At 38.8% G+C, this 20,437-nt stretch overlaps 1 protein-coding gene across 1 annotated transcript in view; it reads right to left on the bottom strand.

Annotated features, from left to right (window-relative positions):
* HSD17B12 (hydroxysteroid 17-beta dehydrogenase 12) overlaps positions 1–20,437 on the bottom strand; it is a 176,906-nt gene that overhangs the window by 85,654 nt on the left and 70,815 nt on the right. The gene's annotated exons all lie outside the window — the stretch shown is intronic.

Here is a 20,437-nt window from a genome sequence, read left to right on the forward strand (position 1 = left end):
TAGATTTCATTCTGCCGCAAAAAAACAATGAACACATTATACCTGCAAAGGCAAAGAATAAAAGTTAAGCTCTCATCTTACATTCAACATTTTCTCAAACACATATATTCTCATCTGATCCTTACTACAATCGGCTCAGTTATGTAGAACAGATAATTCTTCAATCAGAGCTACCTGTTTAACACAAGGTCAACAGACAATCAAGTCTCTGAGGTCACAAAGAATCATAGCGGAGGACCCATTATAAATCTGAGTCTCCTAATGACTAATTCGTGGTCACAGCAACAAGCTCCAGTAACAGCTCTTGGTATTTTACCAGGAGCAATCTACATAAAACAATGTTGTAAGTTTACTTCCCATTCCAAACAGAACATCTTAAAAAATCTGGGTATCAGTCCATTTAAGAATCTTAATAATTCTTACATAAGGATTACTAAGAATACTTAATAATTAGGATTCACTGAAATTAATGGCTATAATAAGAATTGATAAATGCCTATTTGGTTTGGCTTAGAGTTTTGAGCAGGTCTCACTTCACATCCACATGAGAAATTCCATCTCAAATCTCATCTGATTCTGAAATATGAGGCAAGCCATAAATTATGAAGGTCAAAATATTTGAGATGGACCTCATTAATTAAACTGTCAAGTTCTAAAATATTACATCATCTTTCAAAAATTTGAATCAAGTAAAATAAACTTTCTACAGTAACACAAATAGCTCTCAGCAAATACATCTTCTAAAATGCTCAGTGTTTATCATTTTATACCTAAGAGACTAAACAGAATATTAAAATTAGTTCACAATACAGAAAAATATTACTTTGTAATAAACACATTTTTATATATTATGTATTATTTAGGGGAAAAGTAAGAAAGAATTCTGCCTACCACAGATAGTTATCCCTCTGTGTCTTACTTGGAACAAATCTCAAATGGGAATAAAAAAATACTCATCTCAAAGGGTTTTTCAAGGACTCAGTGAGTTAATTTCTATACAGCTTTTAGAACAATTCACAGCACATTTAATCATTATAAAAATAATAACAATAAAAGTAATGAGGCCGAACACAGTGGCTCATGCCTGTGATTCTAGTGCTTTGAGAGGCTGAAGCAGGAGGATCACTTGAGGCCAGGAATTTGAAGGCAGCTTGAGCAACATAGCAAGACCTCATCTCCACCAAAAAAAAAAAAATTAGCTGGGCCTGATGGCAAGTGCCTGTTGTCCTAGCCACTCATGAGAAGGAAACAGGAAGATTGCTTGAGTCCAAGAGTTCGAGGCTGCAGTGAGTCATGACTGTGCCACTGCACTCTAGCCTGGGCAGCAGAGGGAGACCCTGTCTCTAAAAAATATACATATATATTTTTTAATAGAATAAAGACAGGGTCCTACTATGTTACCAAGGCAAAACTCTTGGGCCCAAGCGATCCTCCCAACTCAGGCTCCCAACGTGCTGCGATTACAGGCCTGAGCCACTGTGCCTAGGCAGATTTACTATCTTAATTTTTATTTTTGAGTTGGATTCTCAATCTGTCGCCCAGGCTAGGTGTAGTGGCACGATCAAGGCTCACTACACTCTCGACCTCCTGGGCTCAGGCAATCCTTCTGCCTCAGCCTCCCAAGTAGCTGGGACTACAGGCATGTACCACCATGCCTGGCTAATTTTTTTATTTTGGGGGAGACGAGGTCTTGCTATGTTGCCCAGTCTAGTTTCAAACTCCTGGCCTCAAGCGGTCTTTCCACCTCAGCCTCCCAAATTGCTGAGATTACAGGTGTGAACCACCACACCTGATCAAATTTTTAAATAAAAATAGTGGCCCATGTGCTGTTAGGCCCTCAGTTTTCATTGGACCCAATGTGCTAAGCTGATGTAAAATTGCAGCTATAAACAGAACATCTTGGTTTTCTTTAAAAATTCTTCTTAAACAATTGGAAAATGTGGCACCCTGAGCTTACCCTGCCACATAGTAACAGTCGCTAGAGTTGACACCTGGGCATGCACCCTTTGGCTTTCCAGGCCTCACCACTCACTCCTGCCTCACTCCAGCCCCTGGGGTTCATTCCTATCACCTGCCTGTTTTCTATAAGTACAGTCATTTCTGGCCTAGAATCTAACTGGATCAGTCTATACCCAGTGTACAATAGAGAAAGAGAAAAGACAGGCATATAATTAAGTGTGTCTTATGAAGACATTTAATGTTAAGCTTAAAAAGAAAATAAAAGGGCAACAACCAAAAAATACACATTCTATGCCATTTCCAAAAGTCAAAAGAGGACAATTTAAGGAATCCAAATGCAGACAGCAGATAGGAGAAATGTTTTGCAGGCAGAACATATAACAAAAATTTGAGAGTTAAATTTATTCCTTCCAGCTCCATGAAAAATTCACACGATGCTGTGGACTTTGGGTCATAATGAGGTGTCAATATAAGACCTCAGTTCCAACCATGTGCCTCTTTGAGACAGGATTTGACAGCAGGAGAAGTTGTGTGTGTGTGGAACCACCAGGTACACGGGAAATCTCTGTGCTTCCTGTTCAGTTCCGCTGTGAACTCAAACTGCTCTAAAAAACAGTTTATTTTTAAAATAAATAAACTACAAAATACTTTTAAACTCTAGCAAGACAAATCATTCTCAAGAAAATACTGAAGAAATTTCTGAACATCATCAAAATGGCTTGGAACCTTTTTCTTTTGTCCCTAAACCACATAGGAATCTGTTCACTTAAAACCCATTCACATGAATTGTCTGAGTCAGCGGGTTCAAGATCCGCCTGGGCAACTTGGCGAGACCTCATCTCTAGAATAAATCAAAAAAATTAGCCTGGGGGGTTAGTGCGTGCCTGTAGTTCCGGCTACTTGGAAGGCTGAGGCGGAAGGATCGCCGGAGCCCAGCAAGTCGAGGCTCCGGTGGCCGGGAGCGGCCACCGCACTCCAGCCTGGGCAACAGAGTGAGACTCCAACTCAAAAAAAAAACCCAAAAAACCCCATTCACAAAAAAGACTAGAAATAGTTCACATTCCCAAGACACTCTATTCTATTCCAGGAAAAGCAGCCACTCCCATGGATTTAATCTCCATTCATACAGGATCACAAGCTCACAGGCATTTGACAGCTTTTTCAACATGTTAATATGCCTAAAAGTCTCTGCAGCAGGACTTGACTTCATCTACCATAAGCAGCTGCATTGTATAAAAGTCCCAGAGGCCATGCTGCTGCTATGTAAAATGATGATTTAAACAACATTAAGCCCTTCTTGTAGAAGTCATCTTGTAATTGTGCCATGAGAAAATTCAATTAATAACGTTTTAGCACTGTGTGTGAATGGGTGATAGAAAGAAGGCAATGCCAAAAACAGAACACAAATGTTTTAATTTACGTTTGCTTAGGTTGTACATGCTAACTTACGTGACTACATCTATCTTTTCAAGAATGAACTTTTAAGAGGAAACAGGAATGAGGAGTAGGGTGACTTTGTGATGGCTCATTTTCCAACCTATGCAGTAAACTGCAACATACTGAGTCGCCACCATAACAAGATCTTTGCAATGTGTGTTATGTCTCCTCACCGTTAACGACTCAGCATTTGGAATCAAGAGATGGCAAACTTTTAGGTGAACCAACTTATACAAATTGTGTAGGTTGAAAATTTAAAAAGCAGTTAAATAAAAAGGTTACATACTCAGGTGTGTGCATATATATATATATAGTTTACTTTAAAAACTTATAAAAAGTACCAAAAGTAAAGAAATGAAAATAATTAGATTTGCAGTCTCAACTGTTTTTTGCTTTTTCTTGTTTTGTTTTCAAGGTGACAGTTTATAGAAGAAATGAAGGTCTAGTTGTTAATTCTGAATCTGCTATTATACTTGCAACATGATTTTAGGAAACGTATCAGATACCTCTGTACCAGAGACCATAAAAGAGACAGCAATGCCTTATGCATGAGAAAGAGACTATCGGTATGCCTCAAGAATGAGTCCACTCCTACAGACATATCCAACAGAAATGAATGTGCATGTGCTTCAGACAACATGCACAAGACTGCTCATAGCAGCATTACTTGATAATACCCCCAAGCTGGAAGCAATCTCGGTGGTGTCCACCACCAAGAGAATAGACAACTACATTGTGGTATGTTCATAAAGTGAATGAACTATATATAGCTAGAGGTAAAAACAGGGATAAATTTCAAAAACATAAGGCCGAGTTGAAGAAGCCAAAACTCAAAAGAAAATATACTATATCACACAGTTTATATAAAGTTAAAAAAAATCAAAATTAAATGATAACATTAGAAATTAAGACGGTGATAACATCCAGGGAGAAAAGAAGAAACGGTAATTGGGAGGAAGCATATGACTCCCTCAGTGTGTGATCTTTCATCAACTATATTTCTGCAGTTTTCCTATGTCCTAGGTTTATGTTGTTTTTAGTATTAACATTTAAAGATATGCTTCTGTTATGTGACAATAGCAAAACTAATGGAGACTATAAAGTATAAACATGCCATACAAGAAGAAATACATTTCACTGAAAACAAGGCCAATCCAAGTAATAAAATGTACATGTCTTTGCAAGTGTTCTACAATATCTTGCAAACAAACTGGACTTTCTAGATATGCTACAAGGCTAACAGACCTTACAGAATACAAACTGCAAACTCAAATGTCCTCTGGGCCACGCCTGTTACTCAAGTGAGCAAAAGGGTCCTCATAAAAGTACATTACATACACATACTGTGTGCGTGAGGGTGGGCTGGGGCTGATGTAACGGGAGAGAGCCCATCTGGAGGACAACTATCCACAACTCCATTGGATCGTTGCCTGCAGGAATGTTGACTCCAGAGCTAACAGATCCTTTGAATTTTCAAGAAAATAGAAATGAAGATTTATGTGATTAAGTGAGAAGTCCTGATTTTTCAAAACAAAAAGTGGGCTGAACAAAACTTGTCTATGGGGTACCTGTTTGAGACATATCAGAAGGATAAGACTGTTATGGGAACAAGTCCCTAAGGAACCAGGAAGACACTGGGGCTCAAGGGACCAAGAAATGGTTCTCTTTTAGAAAAGAGGACATTCCTTCCTCTGAAGAAGATGAAAGGCTAGACATGTAGAGATGCAGGTTGGGTAAAATAAGTCCTTCGTTGGAAGGACTCAATAAGGACTGGCAGAGAAGATGTGGGGAGCTCTCTATAGCAATGGTTTCCAAAGTCCACTGCAATCAGTCCTATCAAAAGAAAGCAAAACTCATTATACAAAACTGATCAAAGCTAGGTGGTCAACCCTGAAGCTGGAATCCACCCAGGAGAGTGCCTCCTGCCTTGCTGGTTCAACATCCAACCACACAAACCACTACCAAAAGGCACACAAAAGACGAATGAAGGCTTTCTAGAAATGAGTAGTGACAGTAGCATCTTCCATTCGACTCAGAAATAAGAGTCAAAAACACTGATTTTAAGTGATTCAAAATTGAAAAGTAACAGGGCACACATTTCACAAGGCCTTGGGAGTCTAAATTAACACCACAAATGATACCTGGAGGGGGTGAACAGTTAGAAATATCACAGGAAACATCATCTAGGAGTGGAAGGAGAACTAGAGCTGCTGTTAGATGATCTGTGATCGAAGCTCAGCTTCCATGCTCACGGGGTGATCTTGGATAGCCTTGCCAGGTTTTGGTGTCCTAATAACTGTTTTCAGGATCAGCTATAGATACTTATTTCATTACTTATTCAAGAGATATCTCAAATATTACTGTAAGACTATTTGTTTTTATCAAATTTGGTTTCAATAGATGTAAACAATTTAGTTTAGTTTTCTTTAGCTATTAGTTTTACTAATTCAAAGTCATCCTTAAATACACAGGGGGGCATGGCTGTGCCTTAAAAAATGAAAAGGAGAGCCGGGTTCGGTGGCTCAGCCTGTAATCCTGCGCCTTTGGGAGGCTGAGGTGAGTGGATTGCCTGAGTCCGTGGGTTTGAGACCCGCCTGGGCAGGCGAGACCTCATCTCTACAATAAATCAAAAAATCAGCCGGGCGTGGTAGCTCACGCCTGTAGTTCCAGCTACTTGGAAGGCTGAGGTGGAAGGATCGCCGGAGCCCAGCAGGTCGAGGCTGCGGTGGCTGGCAGCGGCCACTGCACTCCAGTCTGGGCGACAGAGTGAGACTCCCAACTCAAAAAGAAAAGAAAAGAAAAGGAACAATACATCTATTTACCCAAAATGCTCACATATCCTTTAAGTAATACAATGATAATAACTCTAATATGCAACTGCAATCAAATATAGTCATGTTGAAAATTTAGTTTGTTTTTCATGTAATTCTGACACTACATTTTTAGGATGCACCTTCTGAAAGTTACCATTCAATTACCCAGTTATAATATTTAAAGTATATTTAAATATACTTTAGTAGTTTGGTATATTTAAATACACTTTAGTAATTTATGCCGGGCATGATGGCTCATGTCTGTAATTACAGCACTTTGGGAGGCGGAGGCGAGAGCCCTGCCTGAGCCCAGGGGTTCAAGACCAGCCTGGGAAACTTGGCGAGACCGCCTCTCTACAATAGATTAAAAAATAATAATAATAAAATAAATAAATAAACTTTGGCAATTTATATTGAGTAATGAAAAGCATGCACAAGAAGTCAAAGGTCTGAACTCTGTCTACCTCTGCTATTAACTAGGTACAACTTAGCCTCTCAAATTTAGCTTCACTATTTACAAAATGAGGGTTTTAATCCATCAAGACTGTAGTTCCCACTCAGGGATGTTCTTCAAAGTCATTTGAGGAGTATGTTTTCCAAACTACACATGCCTAAACATGATTAAGAGTTCCAAAAAAGCAAATATATTTACATTCATGGCTTAATACTTTTATCAAGTGCTGCAGAGTGATTCCATCTTAGATACTGTATATCTCCACAGCATTGAACAGAATGAAGGCACAATGAAAGCTGAATCAGTATTGATTTTTTTCTGTTATTAGTGGCCTGGTGTCATTAAGTATTAATTCTATGGGTTTCTAAGAGCAAAGGAATAAAACCATTCAAAATCTGTGAAAATTCCTCTTGGTTTTAATGGATTTGTCTTCTCTCTGCTTCTAGTATTAGATATAGCAACAGGTAATTTCAATTACTTAGTAATTGGTTTGTAGTTATTTTAAAGATTAGTATGTAGCAAACCATGCCTAAATAAGTAATAGTTAAATGGGATTATCAGAACAATTGAAAATTGACAAGAAAACATATCACTTCACTTGATGGAAAAATCAAGTCAAAGTGAAGCTTTTCAATAAAAAGTTTCAAAATATTTTCTTTTCATAATGAAAAAGAAAGCACTCTCTATATAAAACTACTGAACTTTATAAATGTTTCCAAGAATATGCCTTTCTACAAATTCCACTAAATTACAATTATCCACTTAAAACAGCCACCAACAATTTACAAGTGGGAGGAGAAATAGCAATCATCCACTTAAATGCACTCATTTAATAACACCTTGGTCCTGCAGTTCCCCACCAAAAAAAGTTGTTTTTTTTTTAAACAAAAGTCACTGAACCATCAATAATCCAATTGCAAAGACCACTTACTGTTTTAAAGAAACCACACAAATATAGGCAAATATGTTAATTAAGAGGTACAGCTAGCGTCTGGCCATGGTGCAGTCCACTCCCACACGCCTAATGCCAGCTGTAGAACAGCAACACTCAAGCAGCTGCCTTAATTGGAAATGCAGACCAACACATGCCAATTTAGCAGGGCCCACTAATTGGTAGGTATGCTACACTTCTAACAAAATATCCATCCATATTACAGATGTTGTTCTCTATCAGAGTAAACCACTGGTAACAAACAGTAATGAAGTTGAAATAAGCTACACTTGGGAAAATTGTTCAGTTGAACAGCTTTACAAAAGGGCCCCTCGCTGGCTTAGAAAATCATGGGTGCCAAAATTGGAATATAAGCTGAATTCCAGAAGTATCTTTCTGTGTAAAATGAGAATATGATGAAGTTTCACGACTGCCCGTCAGTCACCAAAACAAAACTTGCTAAGTGTCCATATCCCCCTAAACCATGCCAGGCCTGGTGCAAACAAATGCAAAACAGACACGTGCAAAGATGATACTTACCAGGAAATCTATGATGGTTATAAAAGGGGGAGGCAAGGAGGACTTATGCTTCTAGCCAAAATGGTATAACAGAGACTAGATATATTCTTTGGACTTAAACTAAAATATTGGACATCCCTTGATCGGTCTAAAAAATGAACAAAACATATGGAGCAATGGTTTTCAGACACTGGACAGCAGACAATGCAGAACAGCAAACCCCAAGAGAAAGGAAACAAATGAGGTGAGGCCTATGAGTGTCCTAGCTTATAGTTTGGAGAGATTTTTCTAGGCCATGAAGGAGAGAGAAAGAACTCAGATAGAGCTCAGCCGTCCGCCCCTCCCCCGCAAGTTGAGTAATGAGTACATTAAAATAGTTATTTAGGAATAGGAAGGAGTATATTAAAATAGTTACAGATACATTCTGTATGTTCAAGAAAGCAGAGGGCGAACATTTTAAAGAGACAAGGAAGACATAAAAATGACCTAAATTATTTGTATAGAGATTAAAAAAATACAATGTCTGTATTAAAAATACACTAACAGGATTAACAGTAGATTAGACATTGCAGAAGAAAGGTTAGTGAATATGAAGGTGTATCAATAGACACTGTCCAAAAATGAAACACAGAGAAAAGAAACCAAAATAAAAATTGAACAGAGTATTAGAGAGTTGAGGGACAACTTCAATCAGCTTAATATATGTGTAACCAAATTCCCAGAAAAAGGGTGTGAGATGGAGGACATATTTGCAGATCTAATGGGTAACACTTCCCCAAATATGATATAAACTATATATGTATCAAATAAAGCTTAACTCCAAGTAGGAGAAACATGAAGAAAACCACACCAAGAGGCAAAATCATAAAAAAACCCTCAAAACCAGTGATGAAGAGAAAAATCTTATAAGTAACAAGGAGAAAAAAGCCCAACATTATCAGTGATTAAAAAAAAAGAAGAATGTCAGTCGACTTGTCAGAAACACAAGCTGGAAGGCAGTGAAGCAAAGTACTGAAAACAAAAACTCTCGATCTAGAATTTTATACCCAGAGAAAATCTTTCAAAAGTAAAGACTTGTTCAGACATACAAAAAAGAATTCATCACCAACAAGCCAGCCTACAAGAAATGTTGGGGGGGGCGGGGAAAGACTCCTGATTGAAATCACCTGTGCAAGGAAATGAAGACAGAACAAGGATGTACAACCGATAAACCAAGGAAGGAAGGAAAATTATAAAAGGTATGCAACCAATACAAAAGCAGGCAGAAAAAATGAAAAGGTAAACAAACTAGATGAGACAATAGCATGAATGTAAATCGTCTGGGTGCCCTAATTAAAGGACAGAAATCATCCATTTAGATTAAAAAGCAAGATCCACCGTATGCTGTCTATAACAAATCCATTTTAAATACAAAGCACTTATAGATTAAAAATAAAAAATACTATGCTAACACTAAACAAAAGAAAGCTAGACTAGTAAATTTCAGACAAAGACTTCAAAGCAAAAAAAATTACCAAGAATAAAGAAGGCCATTTCATAATGATCAAGGAATTAATTCATCAAGAGGACATAACTCTAAATGTTAATATGCTTAATAACAGAGAAATAGAAAAGTAGTAAAAGACACATCCATAATTATACTTGGAAATTTCAGTTCCCCACTCAAAAAATTGATGGAGCAAGCAGACAGAAAATCAATAAGGATACAGAAGACTTGAACAATACTGTCAACCAACTCCCTGTTTTAAAAGTTGAAGAGCTCTTGTTCTGGATAGCTTACAGTGACTAGTAAGTGTTTGTTTAAATCTAAGAAGAAAAATCTCAAAAATTATCAGACAAGGACAAAAAGTCTGATGTTTAAAATGTGCAGGCAATCTTAGAAAAAGCATTCCTCACAGAAGTGGCCTGCTCAAACAGGGATAGTTTTAAAAATTCAAGCAGACATTTGGCTAGCAACCAATCATTATTTTAAAATGTACTAACATAAACTTTTGGAACAGTTTTATATTAGTAAGTACATGCAGAGTTATATAAGAACACAAATTTTATATAACATTCCTAATTAAGGTAAACTCTTAGCGAAATTAGAGCTGGTTTAATAATTTTAATTTTAAAAATAGTTATGGCCTGGCTCGGTGGCTCAGCCTGTAATCCCGTACTTTGGGAGGCCGAGGTGAGTGAATTGCCTGAGCCCGCGGGCTCGAGACCCGCCTGAGCAACTTGGCGAGACCTCATCTCTACAATAAATCAAAAAAATTAGCCAGGCGTGGTAGCACGCGCCTGTAGTTCCAGCTACTTGGAAGGCTGAGGCGGAAGGATCGCTGGAGTCCAGCAGGTCGAGGCTGCAGTGGCCGGGAGCGGCCACTGAACTCCAGTCTGGGCGAATGAGTGAGACTCCAACTCAAAAAAAAAAAAAAAAAAGTTATATGTCTTCTTTCTGATATTATACCAGTATGAAATATAATACAAGTGCGATGTTTCAGTCTTTGAACTTTTAAATTTTCTACATAGGTTTTACCAAGTTAGATATATTATCATTGCTTCAAACATAACTGAAGTTATGAGGGTTGACATCTTTGTAACTGAACTTCATTCAGGCAATGCCCAAATCATTTGAACTAAATAACTCTTCCTCTTCATTTGTGGAAAACTTTCACATGTCATCTCTTTGACAAACATGCTATCAATAATGTTTGTGAGGCTCTGCAATGTCAACTTAAATATGATTTCTATAATTCTTAGCTGACCTTGATATACTATACAAATATCATAGTGAGTTGAAGAATGAAGAATCTTTGGCTACCTGGACAATTTCTTTCTTTTTTTTTTTTTTAATTTTTAATTTTAGGCTGGGTTCGGTGGCTCAGCCTGTAATCCTGCGCCTTGGGAGGCCGAGGTGAGTGGATTGCCGGAGCCCGCGGGTTCGAGACCCGCCTGGGCAACCAGGTGAGACCTCATCTCTACAATAATTCAAAAAATTAGCCAGGCATGGCAGCGCGTGCCTGTAGTTCCAGCTACTCAGAAGGCTGAGGCAGAAGGATCGCCTGAGCCCAGCAGGTCGAGGCTGCGGTGGCCAAGAGCAGCCACTGCACTCCAGTCTGGGCGACAGAGTGAGACTCCAACTCAAAAAAAAAAATGATTTAATTTTAAAGATGTGGGGGTACAATTCAGGGTTACCTGGACAATTTCTAAAGATTAAAGTTCATAAAGAAAACTCCAGTTAAGAAGGAAAACTCAGTGTGGCATATGCATTATCTTATAGCGTAATAACAGAACATAAAGTTAACGTATTTTTTAGCTGAAGTTGAAAGTGTTAGCTTGTCATCTAAATATAAGTGGGTGTACGAAGATCCTGGAATCAACAAATAAAGTTTATGAATTAAACTGATCTGGAGCCAGTTGATGAGGAGAAAACTGATCGTTGAGAATACAGTTTTCTCTTAATGAGAAAGCTATAAAAATTACTCTGTGCCTTCAGTATCCAGCCTGCCTAGCAAAGGTTTCTTATCTCCCTAGAACACTCACTTCCTAAGAGCCTGTTACCTTTTTGAGCTTTTGTGTTGACTTGTGCTGTTGAATGTTTTTTTAACAAATGTTTCTCATTTCTTTAAAAGTTAGACTTCCAAACAATTGCTGTTTCTTAAAGCTATGCTGTATTTTTATTATTATCATGCTAATCTAAGACTGTAATCATTTCTTGTATTGGGCACCTATGACTCAAATCAAGAAAAATAAAACTGTTTATTAAGATATATGTTACACCTGAACTATGTTTGGTGTTTCTCGGTCACTAGGTAGCAAATTAAGCAAGGAGGAGATTAGTAGTAACTAGGTACATAGTGTATTCTCCGTATCTTTAATTAGTTCAACTCTTTTATGACAGCTGCTCTGAATATCAACCTCATAATATGTGAAAAGCTGTTAAATCAATAAGAAAAGTCCAACATCCTGGTCAATCATCTGGAAGGAAGGTGTAAAAAATAATGAATCTGGTTCAATACTTGTAATACTTTTCAGGATGGGCAGAAACGTATTTATAATCTTAAGCAAAGATTGGTGTAACAACTATGAACAAAATTATTTCTAAGATTATATTTCTAAGTGCAAAATACTCTTGCTAATTGATGGCAATTTAAAACACACTATATTGAAGTCCCTGAAGATTTATCAATGCCTTTAATGTCCATAACAAGGCTCATGCTCTCAGGATAATCATGGACTAAATCATATGAATTAGTTCCATAATATACCCCAATAGGGGATTCCATTCTGACACTGCTAATTACTATACTAAATGAACTATTATTAACAGGTGGTTACGACTTTTCCTTAAAGCTTACCTAAAGGCCCTGGCCACAAACTGGAGATCAGAAAATTGAGTCTTCAGGAAGAACCATTAAGAGCCTAATTAGCCTCCGTAAAGGCTGTATCTGTACTCCTGGCTATTACTGATGCTGCAGAGAATCAACTCATGGGTCAGCTTTCCTGCCCAGGGTAACCCAACATTGCCAGCAAGAGCAGACCATCAGATAGCTTGTACCAGGAAACTGAGTCAAGCTTATGGGACTCTATATTCCAAATCAAACATTTTGCTAAAGCATGCTGCTGACCAATGGAATAAGAATTAATTCTGCCAGACTGAATGGAACCAGAGGGAAATTTAATAATTATTTTGAGAAAACATCTTTTTTTTTCTTCTTAATTTTATATGGACCCTCATCACTGTGACTGTTTATACTAGGGCAAACTGGAATGGACAATTCTTGAATGGTATGTTGCCCCTACTGATCCTTCAGAATTCAGGAAAAATATTCTCTGGGAAACCTGATATAGTTTATAAACTGGCAGATTATATTTTCTAAATGCAGACTGTATTTTTCAACACTGTCTTTTGTCATCCCATACGTCTTTTGCCAGAGTTACCATGCCAGTCCCCATCAAGAGATGGAGTCTATTCCCTTCCCTTGAAATCTGGGCAGACTCTCATGACTGCTTTGACCAGTGGAGTATGGCAGCAGTAATGGGACATGAATTCTGAGACTAGGCTATAAAAAGGCATCGGTCGACTGGATCTCTTGGAAAATTCACTCTGGGGGAAGAGTTATCATGTAAGAAGACCAGTTACCCTGAGATGGCATGCTAGAGAGGCTACATGCAGGCTGCTTCAGTCAACAGTCCCAGGCAAGCCCAGTCTTCTAGACATTTCTTGCCATGGCACTAGGCCTGTGAGAGAAGCTGTCTTGGACTTTCAGACCAGACCACCTATCAGTGGCATATCACTGAGTGACTCAGCAATGCCATGTGGAATAAAATGATTGCCTGCCTGAGTCCTGGCAAAATTCCTGACCAGAAGAATTTGTGAACATCTAAATCAGTTGTTGCTTTAACTCAGTAAGTTTGGGGTGGTTTGTTATGCAGCACTAGTAACTGAAACATAAGCCAGTAAATCAGTAGATAAATTTAGATGGTGATCATGCAGAAAATACAACATATATTAATCAGCCTTGTCTGTAAAACTAATCAGAATAATGGCCAAATATTATACAACATGTTTTATTGAGTTCTTTTACTTTACATGACAATGTCATTGTTTGCATTAGTTCAATAAGGATCTATTCTTCTCCGTACCAGGATATAATTAGAGAAAACAAATTTGTAACCATGACCATACAGAAATGTTTCATTTAATGGTAAATTTCACATAATTAAGCATGACAAGCCTTTACTAGTAAGTTCCTCACTAGTCAAGAACAAGGACAGCACTCTCAGATGTGGAAACGATGCTTCAAAGTCCTCCTAGGAAACTATCCGGAGCTTGCTCTATGGCTCACAGGTAGCACAGAATGTCACTTTCTTGGAAGGCTAGAAACTCTGACGATTTGGATACCTCTACAGTTACAGGTTCTACAGGCAAAACCTGTAGAGATGAACTGAATGGGTTTTAGTCCCTGGCCTTTGACTATATGAGTTCTAAGGGCAATGAAGAGATTTCTGGCATTATAGAAGTGATTTAAAAGTAGGACTCTAGGGGCTATATGAGATTAACTCTCTAATTCTAATATCATGTGGCTCTAGTTTTATTAAAACATAAAACAAGTTCTTTATGTGTTTACTAATGTCTCTTCTTGCCCCTATGAAAATGAAACAGGCTAAAATTAACAAAGCATCATATTAATGATACTGTTACTGAACAAAAATTGTGAAACAAACCTATTTGGTCAAATTCACATCTTAACATGACAAATCTGATCACAAGCAAGAAATGAAAAGGTGTCCTATTCTTCTGTTAACTACAGACTAAGCTTTGCATTTCAAGAGATAAAGTCATGAGTTACAGGGTCATCCAAGAGCTTTATACCCCGAGAGAAGTTAGAAAAAAAGAGAGAGATTAACGGTTTATTTGATTTTTTGAAATTAAAGACAGAAACATGTACTTTTAAAAATCAAAAGTGATTAAATGGTATCCAGTCAGAATTACCAACTACCAAATTATAAGACTTCTTATTATCGGTGTTATCATATCACCATCTCTATTTTCTGTGAGGCAACAGGTTGTTCTAGAAGCGAGTCTCTTTTGTATTATGTTTTATTGCAAATAAAAACTTAGCTCAGCATTCAAAAATTATCTAAGAGGTTTTTCTTTGACAAATCAAAATCGGCAGAAACACTTAATATATGAATAATCCTGGCTTAAGAATGATAATAAAATAAGCTTATTATATGTGTGAAGGCTTTCAGCTTGTCTTAATTAACTGGATGACAGGTATCCTTGCAAAGAACTGTAATTTCATCAAAGCAGTCAATCCTGACAAAGCACTTAACCATTGTTGGTGAAACATTTAGTTCTCTACTAAATTATATATAATCTGTTTAAAATTTTTCTGAAGAACTTTGACACTGATGAGTAGGCTACTTTCCACACTCATAAAGAATTACTTCTGAAGGCACAAAATGCCCAAGTTTACATGACAACAGGAGCGTTATAAGGTGAGAGCAGCCAAGAAGAGGTTCCCTATTATTCTTCAGACTGCAAGCAGCTTCCTCTTCAACCTCCTCCTTTCCTCTGCTCTTCTTTCAGTCTTCAGGGAAGAAGCGGGGCTGAGTTTACCCACTGGAGTGAGTTTACGTGCTGGGCTAGAAGTGACTAGTTAAACTGCTTGTGCGACTTCTGTTTCCTGACTGGACTCTGAGACAGAAGTTAGTATCAGGCGTGGGATCCCAACAAACAGATTTCAAAGGTCTTTTGTACCCTTTGGGGTCCTTAGGCTTAGACACAGTACTGAGCTCCTTCCCAATGGAAAATGGGAGGCTAGCGATTCAGGATACAGTGAGTAGTATTAGGATTACGCCTGGTTGCTGACTGTCATGAAGTCCCCGCCGGAGGCCAGCTTTGGGGATCAAATGGCTGCTGCCTGTGAGTTTGGCAGACATGATGAGTACCAAGACTGTGCCCGGCATGGCTTCCTCTGAATGTGCTGGGGCACTTACAGAATAATGAAAATGGCAAGCAAGTCGTTACAAGTTCGGCTTGCGCTCGCCGTGAGAGAGCCAATCAACCTCTACGGCAGCCTTAACCAAAAATGTTGCATCTTTTTTTCTTTTTTTGAGTTGGAGTCTCACTCCGTCGCCCAGGCCGGAGTGCAGCGGCCGCTCGCGGCCACCGGGCCTCGCCCCGCTGGGCTCCGCGATCCTTCCGCCTCAGAAAAATGTTGCCTCTCAGCCTTGGGGCTCACCTTCCTCACTCCAGGTTTAAACATGCTAGTTGCAGAATTATAATGGACACTGAATTCCACAGACTCACCACGTAGGAATATGAATTCCATGACACAGAAAAGCGAGAGCGCTGAATGAGACCACCTGAGACCCGGAGACGTGGGAGGGACATAGCGGGGCAGACTCATTTGGGCCGAGAATCTTGAATCCTCGAGCTCCTCTGAGCCTCCCTCGCCAGTGGAAACAGATATAACCTGTTCTTCTTCTTGGTCTGAGGAGATGAGTGTTCCCTATCTTGAAGATCCTGTAATAACCTCGCCGTAACAGTAAGGGCAGTTTTCTGGCAAGGGAATTCCTCCTCTCCTCAAGACCCAACTCAACTATCCTTATTGCTATTCATAACAGGGTTAGAGCACAGCATTCTCTGGGGGAACAAGTATAAAGTCCGATCCATAGACCAAACCATAACTTATATACAAAGTTTGCTAAATTGTATTGGTAGAAATCGGGAGATACATATAGAGTCTAAGATTGTTAGACCAATGAAAACAGATTATAACATAAACAGAATATAATATAGACCAAAGAAAACAGAATACCATAAAAAATAGGCCAAAATTTTTATATGATTTATGTACCAGAGATTTGGGAATTAAACATTAGCTCACACAGCTGGAGGGGTCTTGAACAGTTGACATGAATGGCCTCCATGATAGCCTACACTGATTGAGACTGGGAAGCCATAACTTTCCTGATTAAACACAGAGGCAGGGACCCCAAGGCTAAGGAAAGAGGAATGTTGGAGTGCCTTTATTCTATGCAACTTGCACATACATCATCCCTCCATTATCGTACCCCCAAGAGGGCTGAGAGGATCCATCCTTCATGAAGGTTCCAGTTCAGTACTGGAGTGCCAGGATATGGGCTAGAGACTATTATATTCTGGCCCCTCCATCACCCTGCCAATCGCAAAACTCACTATGTTGCCGCAAAATCAAGAGCCTCCCTACTGTTCTCTCTCTAGCCTTTTGTGCCACTCAATACAGACTGTATTTATTAATTCGTCTGTTTTGTGATTTTGAGTATTTCCCCATTTGTTTTTTGCTCTTGCCTGTACTAAAATATAAATTCCATGACAGCAAGGATTACATCCATCTTGTCCACCATTTTATCTTGACTGCCTAGCACAGTACCTGGTACACAGGCATTCAATATGTTAAAGGCATAACCAAAGAAATGCAAAGTTAGCCTATCAACATTAAATCCTGGTCCGTCCTACTCTTGGAACAAGATTTGTTCATGAAAATATTATCTGCCCAAAGAGATGATTTGCATCTCAGTTAAAAACATGTTCTAACGCATAACTCTTCTCCATATATTTCTTCAGCTTATAACGGATGACATGGACTGCTGATATCACCTCTTCTATTACATTCATATTATGCCCAGAAAAACATTTTTAAAAAATTTTAACAAGGAAAAAAAAACCACATTCCTTTTAATAAAGGTCAATTCAGTGCATTTACCATCTGTTTCTTCATGAAAATGTTTGAACAAGATTCTTTCTCCAGAATCACATTTCTGCCAATAGTCACATGTCACCTCATATCACAAGTAAACCAAATTTTTAAATATCTTTAAAGTATATCTTCTGACTCATTGAACATTTTGTACAGGTTGCAGTGATTTCCGGAAGTTGCATGAGGTCGCCTTTCTTGTTTCTATATCAAGTAGATACAGAATTTTAAAAATTCATTTAGTCAGAAGCTTCTATTTTCTGCCTATGAAGTCTCATTTCCAGCAACTAGTAGATGCTTTCATTAAGAGCCAATTTTTAGACACTTCTACAAACACAACATTTTTATCACTTTAAGAGTTTTTTTTAACACATGACTACAAGTAATTAAGAGTGCAACAGTACTAAGTTCCAGCCAGTATGCTAAATTCACCTACTATCTCAGTAACTACCTCAGGCTCATTAGTGTCATGGCTAAATTCAAATTTACACTTCAGCAAAATTGCAAAATACTGTGTCTTAGCCCTTTGGGGTTGCATTTACATAGTTGAAACTTTGAATGTTAAAATCCTTAAATGCCAAAGATCCATTGTATTTCTATATACCATATGCTCAGCTTCGTAAAAATCTGTGCTCTCAGCAAGGTTAAAAAAAATTTGAATAAAAAAAGATGTAACATACTTAATACAAGGAATCTCCGATAAAACTGCTTATTTTTATTTTTATTTTGAGTTGGAGTCTCACCCTGTCGCCCAGGCTGGACTGCAGTGGCACACTCATAGCCACCCCAGCGCCGACCTGCTGGGCTCTGGCAATCCTTCTGCCTCAGGCTTTCAAGTAGCCGGAACTACAGGTGCATGCTACCACACCGGCTAATTTTTTAATTTTTTTAGAGACGAGGTCTCACCATGTTGCCCAGGCTGGTCTTGAACATGCAGGCTCAGGCAGTCCTCTCGCCTCGGCCTCCCAAAGTGCTGGGATTACAGGCTTGAGCCACCGTGCTCGGTCTATTTTTTTAAATCTAAAGATGAAGTGAAGCTATGTGAAATCTTTCAAATAGGACCTGCTACGGTTTCGAGAAAAATAGTAACAAATATGTATACCTCACATGTACGTTGAAAGAATCATATGTGAAGTAATGAATAAATAATGAATAAATAACATGAGAGGGAATGAATAAATAATAATGCACTATATAAATGTTAGTAGTAGGTGGTAATGTTAATAACAAAATAAACAAGAAATCCTTTCTCACCTTAAATAATTGGTACAATTTGTTAGTTGGTTACTCAGAGTGGTTAAAGGAAAGAATCACTGTAGCCATTTTACTTTAAGTTAAACCATGTATAAATGTAATTCATTCACCAGTCCTCTCTGTATAGGGCCAATGCCTTGTCTTTGAGATTAAGCCGCAGACTACAATTCCATAGTCTTTTTTGCGTGCACCACACCCATGTTGTATCATGCATGTATGATTGCAATTATAATTCTTGGAAAGTGCAGCACAAATTTCAATACATATGAAACCACCTCGGGAGAGCAAATTTCCTTACATTTTATAAGTTCTTCCAATATTATACATTTGTCTTATTCACCACTAGCAGATAGCCAAGTTCTCATTTTATTCACTTTTTTTCCAGAGTATTCAATTTCGTTTTTGTTTGTTTGTTTTTTGAGTCAGAGTCTCACTCTGTTGCCCAGACTGGAGTGCAGTGGCCGCTCCCAGTCACTGCAGCCTCAACCTGCTGGGCTCCGGTGATCCTTCCACCTCAGCCTTCCGAGTAGTCGGAATTACAGGCACGTGCTATCACGCCCGGCTGATTTTTTCATTTATTGTAGAGATGAGGTTTCACCAAGTTGCCCAGGCGGGTCTCGAACCCGCAGGCTCAGGCAATTCACTCACCTCGGCCTCCCAAAGCACGGGATTACAGGCTGAGCCACTGAGCCTGGCCCAATTTAGTTTTTATAAAAGTAACTCTCCCTTTTACACTAAGAGCTCATCATTTTATAGGCTATTTAATAAAACAAATATACCCAACATAAGTTTGAGAACAAACACAACTGGCTCGGAGAAAGTAAATAAATTGACTCGCGAGGGCAAAAGTGTACAAACATCATACCAAGAAGCTTCCAAGCCACAAATAGTCAGCAAACTGAGAACATCAGTCATTATGTTTTACCAAGGAAATGAATAGCATTGGCTTATCCACCTGGTTGGTTAAGTAGGGGTCAGTTATGAGAGACTTTGCCATTTTACAATTACAGGTCTCAAGCATAGTTGACTAAGAAGAAAGTTCAAAATAGATTCCCTTGGGCTGGTTGTAGGGGCTCACACCTATAATCCCAGCATTTTGGGCGGCTGAGGCGGGAGGATTGCTTGATCCCAGGAGTTTGAGTCTAGCCTGGGCGACACAGTAAGACTTCACCTCTACAAAATATCAAAAAACTAGCCGGGCATGGTGGTGTGCATCTGTAGCCCCAGCAACTTAGGAGGTTGAGGTGGGAGAATTGCTTGAGCCCAGGAGTTTTATAGGCTGTGGTGAGCCACTGCACTCCAGCCTAGGCAACTGAGTGAGACTCCAATTGAAAAAACAAAAACAAAACAAAAAATATCCAAAATAGTTCCCCTGTCACATGCATACTTGCTATCTATTGCATTTTCCCAAATCATATATTTTATACATTTACAAAATCATATATTAAGTCACAGGAGTAGAAAAAATTTCAAGAAAACTGAAATGAAGCAACAGAAAAGGAATTCATTTGCTTCAGTAGAACATGATAAGATAATCAGAAAATTTAACTCCTGACAACAGAAACTAAATGTATCAGTAAAAGACATTTTAAGCTGGGCTCGGTGGCTCAGCCTGTAATCCCATGCCTTGGGAGGCTGAGGTGAGTGGCTTGCCTGAGACCGCGGGTTCGAGACCTGCCTGGGCAACTTGGCAAGACCTCATCTCCACAGTAAATCAAAAAATTAGCAGGGCATGGTAGCGCACGCCTGTAGTTCCAGCTACTTGGAAGACTGAGGTGGAAGGATCACCAGAGCCCAGCAGGTCGAGGCTGCAGTGGCCAGGAGCAGCCACTGCGCTCCA

Source organism: Carlito syrichta, unplaced genomic scaffold (assembly GCF_000164805.1).
Source record: "Carlito syrichta isolate Samal-C Ts95f unplaced genomic scaffold, Tarsius_syrichta-2.0.1 Scaffold308800, whole genome shotgun sequence".
NCBI lineage: Eukaryota > Metazoa > Chordata > Mammalia > Primates > Tarsiidae > Carlito > Carlito syrichta.